We start from the raw sequence: 6,674 nt of genomic DNA, 5'->3' as shown, positions 1-6,674 counted from the left end.
GAGAAGTGTTGCTGGTGTTTGACATTCAGGAGAAGGGCCTGTTTTAAAGACATGTCACTAATGTGCGACAATAGAAAATTTAGATGCATGTTAGTCATCTCACAGATAAGATTAACTTCTTTGAAAGCATATGTTTCCACAGATGGATAATCGTAGTGAAAGGATAATCAATAAGACGACAAGAAATTCAACAACCTGCTTGTTATTCTCTCAGGGATTTCGCTTTTTAAAACAATTATCTCACTGCTCTCTGTAACACCCCCTTTGTTCCTCACGGTAGGTGCCTAACACTAAATCAAAACCAAAACCCATACCTAATCAAAGATAATAGAAAATGTAAAAGATTTCCTTATCAGTTCCACACACATACAGCATCACACGGTAGTTATCTAGGATTAGGAAGCTTTCTGGGTGTGATTCACTGATAGCATTTACATTATATCACTGTAGCACTGGTGACAAACACTGTACCAAAGAATAAAGCAACATTGTCAGGTTAGCATATGCTATAAATGTATGGGAAAAGGATTCTCCATGCTACTGCCTTGTGTGGTTGCTTAAACACGTGAAAGGGGAATATGAAGTGCGACCAACTAAATGTGAAGCATTCTATTCTCACTATTCATGGATGCAATTTACTGTGCAAGGTACCCAGCAGTAAAAAGTCAAGCTCATGCATGTTTTAATCTTTAAAACTTTCCCATTGATAGGAAAGCCGTACGTTTTCTCTATTCAGGCTTTCATTTTCTGTGGTTAGGACATCTATCATTTTCTCTCCTGGGTCTTTCCTTCCTTGATGTACTAAGAAAAAAAGGCTTTCTCATCTTTTTTTTCTTCTTTTTTTTTTAACTGACACATTATCATTAAAAATATCTCAGACCTCATTACAACTCCACACAAAATATTGGTCACTGATGTTTCTCTGATGAGGAGTAAGCCAGCATTTGTCACCATATCAGGTTCACTGGCCAGAGAAATGACTTGCTAAACTCATCACAGGCAGTGAGTTAGAATTCATTGATTTACTCATTTTCCTCTGTGCTCATCACTTTAACAGCTGAGCATTTCATAACTTTTGGATGGATTTATCTCTGAAGCAGATTGGTGAGGTAAAGAAATTTTATTTGCTTCCATTTTACTGGTGAAGTACTGAGGCAATGAGAGATTAAGTGACTTGTCACGGATTGCAAAGGAATCCAATAATGCATCCAGGAATAAAGGCCAGATCTCTTTAGTATCAGACAAGTGCCTTAGCCACAAGAACATCTTTCTTCTCCTTTTCCCTTAATAACCTCTAACTCATTTCTTCCAAGGATTCTGCACCTTGCTACAGATTCTCTCTGCTCACAGCTTGCTCGCTTCTGCTATAATCCCATCAAACTCTCCATCCGTATGGTGCCTTCAAAAACATTTTATATTTGTTTCTGATACCAGTGCAAACAAATGATCACAGTATCCTCAAAGTAGCATTGCAGCAAACCCCACATGAAACAGATGGGAAAAAAAAAAAAAAAAAAAAAAAAGAGGTGATGATATGCCACTATAACAATAGTAAGAACACAATATGTTGCTAAGAACACTCCTACTTTGCTGCTTCTTCACTGTGTGAGATAAAAGCAGTGTTAGCAGAAATCATAGCTAGTTATTTATCAAGATTATGGTCAAGGCTTTCTTTTACTTGATTTTCAACTGTGAGAAAGACATGCAGCAATTATTCCTTGAGTACATATCTGCAGCATAAAAATAGCAGAAATACTTGGTTTCAGTTATGCCTTTTGGCAGTATTTCCTTGGCTGAGAAGAAGAGAATGAGAGCTTGTGGTGCCTGAACAAGGAGAAACATGGTATTTTGGATACAGCTTTGTGAACACCTATCCCATTTTCTTCAGATACTAATAAAGCATAGCAGCCAATGGGGCAAATGGATGATGTCCCCCAGCCTGTCTGGGATCAGCAACAGTCTCAGTGGCAGTCACATAACTGCCAGTGAAATTGATAGGATGCAGTCTCCCGTGGGCACATGGCTGGTACAAATCAATCACTTTTCAGAAGTGACTTAGACTGCATTTGTGCTGTTGTCTGTGAGCACACAATGCAAAAAGCTATGAAGAATTTCCCCAAGAAATTTAATATTATCTAATTAAAGACAGAGTTTCTCCCTGTGCAATTGAGCTGAGACATTTTCAGCCCCATAGCATAGTCACAGATCAGGAATTTCACTGCATTTTAAATCAACTGAAGGTAAGTTCATTTGTTGATGTTATAGCCTACGCCTGTAACTTGTGTCTCAGCAGAGAATACATCAATGTCTGCTCCAGAAAAAGTACTCATACTTCCATCAGGGCAAGGAGTGGAGTATGAAAACCTCCAGGATTTATAGAAGTAATTATGTGCCTGCTCTATCAACCACTTTCATCCAGACCTGGCATCCAGCAGAAATCAGCACAGGGAATGGGAAAGAAAGAAATCTGCTGGAACTTTTGAAACTTCAGCTTTCTGCAGCTGGCAGAAAGATTCTCAAGGGCCTCCAAATGCCGGCAAATCCCAGAACAAACACATTTCCTTCAGTCTTTTTCAGGGTCTGGCATGACAGAAAACCGGTCCAACAGTAGCAGCCACAGCAAAAATGAGTATTCTTGCAGCTCTGCAGCCACAACCACAGCACAGGAGGAGGCTCGTGTAATGTTCAAATTGAGTGGCCCAACTAATATGTCACCTCTCTTGGATGCTCTATCAAAACCCATCAGAGAAAACCCAGTGCTTGACTTCAGAGAATGCATTTCTAGAGAATATGAGTTCTTTCATTTCTGGAGAACATGAATTTTCCCAGTTGTTATTCTGATTTAGGAAAGACAGCCATGTTATCTGACTATTCTGGTAATATTCCTCAGTCTGTTTTCAGAAAGTGCTTTAGTATTTTGAAAGAAAAGGCTAGAAGCCACAGCAACAAAAAATAATATAATTAGAAACTCTAGTAATGGAAGTAATTGCTCTTCTTCATTATACTATAAAACAGAGATACTCGCCTTTACATGAATTTCCACTTACCTCTGCTTTTCTCTCTTCAACATGCTGTCCTCATAATATTTTTATAGGATGTGACAAAGAAACTATTCCAATAAAGCTTTTCTTTCTTCGTGTACTGAGGAACTATAACTTTCCATTTAGCCTTTTAAGATATGACACATCTTTTGACACTTTCTGACTCCCAGTACACGGCAAAGGCAACTTCTGAGCTTATTGTTTTGGTTTTCCTTCTCTTTTTGATCTGTTTAGCTGAGCCGTTGTCAGGTAAGAAAGAATTTTTAACTCATAAGTTTCTGGATGCTGAAAGAACTACTTCTGTGTATCATGAGACCTTGAAGCATTCTCTTGCCTTTTCTGGTTTTTGGTAGTTTGTTTATTCTTGGTAAGCAAAAAGATTATTTTGCTTTGACTTCCAGATCTAAAGTGTTTCAAGCTTATATTTTTTCCCACTGTGCCAGGACTTGGATAATACTAACAAGTAATAATATAATAATATCCTTGTAAAGGACGTTATCCAGCAGTACATGTCAAATTGGAGGCAGTTTCCATTACAGAGAAAATTTACTTAGCTGCTTCTCCACAAGTACAGTGCAAAATCTTGCATCTAAACTTGAGCTTTTGTTCATGGTGGATATGCAGTGAGATACTGGACTTTGTGTAAGAGAAGCTGAAGTACAGATATACCTCCTCAGCTCTCAGCCAGCGATTGCTAACACCAAGCAATGCAATAACCCTCCACTGCTGTAACTGCTTCCCAGGGAAAAGTGATAGCTCAAGGCTACCCACCAGTCAGACGAATGAGCCACGCTTTCCAGGCTTCAATCTGCCTTCTCTAGTACACCATCCTTGAGGGGGGAACAGGGAACAGATCAACGTGTCTTAATTAGCAAGTTATGCTGCCTTAGCAGTTGCAGCCTGGGGAAGGTAGACAGTCTTGAAACTCAGTGCAGGAGTTTCCTACCTGTTCAGTGAGAGAAAGGTTTCTCTAGAGACCATCATTAATATAATTTTATTCAGTGCCTTTGCAAGAGTTTGCTTTCTTTTCTTCATGGCAAGTCCATGGAGATGATAAGATCTGCTGCTGGGACTGTACAACTTGCTGGCCTTGAGCAAACTTGGGCTACTTTCTGTGCAATGTACTGTTCACCAGGAAAAGTTTGTAAACACACCAGCCATCTCTCGAGCAGGGCAATGCCAATGAAGAGGGACAAGACTGCAGCTGGCCTTGATGGAGACAGGAGAGGTGGCAGGCATGATGAGACTCTCCAAAGATGTGGACTCCTTCCTGACGTCCTGGAGGATATTATTCTCCAGAATCGTCAACACTGGGAATAGGATGGAGAGGTAAACCCACAAGGTTTTCGTCCAACCTTTGTGATGTTCTAGTCAGGGAAATGCAAAGTCTCAAAGATGTCTCACAACACATTATCTCCCCAGAGAGATTTTCATGGAGAGATAGAAAGGGAGTCACTTTTGGACAACCCAGTTTCTGCGGTCATTGCAGAGGGTAATTTAGGCAAACAGAGAAAAGATGGCTGTAGCAGAACTCTTTTCCACTACACGGGACCATATCCTCTTTACCTTTCAGTCATACATTTATGATGCCCTGCTTACCAAAGTTTTCCTATGATAAGCTCCCTTTCGTAACTTTCGTATTTATTGTTTCTTATGACCCAGGTTCTTGGTATTAATCAATAATATAATCTCTTCTGCCCTAAAGATATCATTAACTAGGAAGATAAATTTGAATTTATTCCTCATTCCATCCCTTGGCATTTTGTCATTCTCCTACCTACTTTGGAGCAAAACCCACAAACAAACTTCATTAATTTCTTGCTACCATTTACACTGGCCATTTTTGTTTTGAAAATTGAAACACTGAAATTTAATTGTCATCATTTTTTATATGAACATGTTCCTATAAAGACTAATAAGGAGTATGCTAATTTGCATACTCAGCTAAGAAAATAAAGTATCAAATATCCTCACACGGATACACAATAACACAAAGAATACTTTCTGCAATTAAACCTGATTTTGATAGGCTCATTTTTCCTTCAGGTTAACTTCAAGATGTTTTGCCCAGTCACACCCATATTCATTTACGGAATTTAGCCCTAAGCCAACTCAGATATAATTATTATTATTTCTTCCTACTTCCCTTGAAACTACTGTAGGCATAGTTTGCTTTGAAATGAGGTATCTAATATTTTCTCATGAAGTACATAATATAGTCCAGTACTTGCTGCACTTCTTTTTTCTCTGTTTTACACAGCACATGTGGTTCTTCTGATGAGAGAAAGGAAGAGATTACTTTTCTCTTCTTTTTAATTAATCCATTTTGAACCAAAGCAATAATAAGAAGGCAAAGATAACCTCGTCAAAAGGTTTTTCTCTCATGACATTCTCAGCAGCAAGTTTCATTTTGAAAATTGCTTGGAATTAGAGCCTAAGTTAGTGAACCAGCCTTGAACCTTTATGGGTTTTGCTAAATTCTCGTTCACAACACATATATAAATTGAGCTTGTGGGGTCATCTTGATTCTCATTTGTAGAAATCACAAGTTGTATAATGGCATGCTATGAGCCACTGAAGCAGGCAGCTGAGGAAGGCAGGTGTCTTGCTTCAGCTCCAGTCCTTGGTCAGCAGGCTCAGTGTTCCCGCAGGCTCTCACCCCTCCCTCACCCACCAGCACATATCTTCCTCAGAATTCCCCACTCCCCTTCTTAAACAAAAGCTATCTATTTTTAATAGATGAGCTTGAAACAGATCACAGAAGAAACCATCTGCAGTGGTTAAAACTGCGCACAGTATCTGACAACCATAAGTTGCTCTCCTGGCTAATATCTTCATTAATAATAGTGTTATATTAAAAAAAAATTACATGCCTTCTCTAATAAAAAGGTGTATCATTACACCGGACAAAGGCAAGGGGAAACTCTGTATGAAATTCCAGAGCCTTAAAGGCTCTTTCAAAGCAGGAGTTTCTGAACTAAAGCAGAGAGTGTTGCTGTGAACTTCAGAGACGCTGCCTCCAGGACAACACCAGAGGGGCTTTCACACAGACATGTTAGAAATTCTGCCCAAACCAGCTCAGCACAAGACACAAGTAAACTGTAAATAGATAGCAATTCAGAGGGAGGAGAGAGAACAAATAGCCAGAGATATTAAGATAAACAATCCATAATTATTCAAATAGACTAAACATAAATAAAGCTGCATGTGGGTCTCTGTAGGCCCTCCAGGTCACTCAGGAATTAAGGAGGCAATTAACAAGGATTAAGACATTTTCAAGAAGCTGAATTTATTATTTGCATTTGTTTTCGCTGTAGTGGGAGATTTGGAAGTTTATGGAAATTATGAGTGTGATATTATAATGATAAGTATTTCTGAAGATGAAGTACTGGATCAAGTTGAGAAAACCAAGTTCATGAAGTTAAAAGTAATCCAGGAGCGTTCAGAAGGAACTGAACTTCAGAATATAGCTGCTGGCAGGAACATGCAACTCTACTATAAGAAAACAAGGGTGTTTCCCAAGACTAGAGAACTTCCCTATTCCAAAACAGCAATCATAAATGAATACAGGTAATGTGGACCCCAGGGCTGAAGCTGCACACTGCGTGCAACCAAGGACAAGGTTAATCTTGG

The sequence above is a fragment of the Tympanuchus pallidicinctus genome, unplaced genomic scaffold (assembly GCF_026119805.1).
Source record: "Tympanuchus pallidicinctus isolate F22 unplaced genomic scaffold, pur_lepc_1.0 scaffold1, whole genome shotgun sequence".
NCBI classification, from domain to species: Eukaryota; Metazoa; Chordata; class Aves; order Galliformes; family Phasianidae; genus Tympanuchus; species Tympanuchus pallidicinctus.
This window is presented reverse-complemented; position numbering follows the sequence as displayed.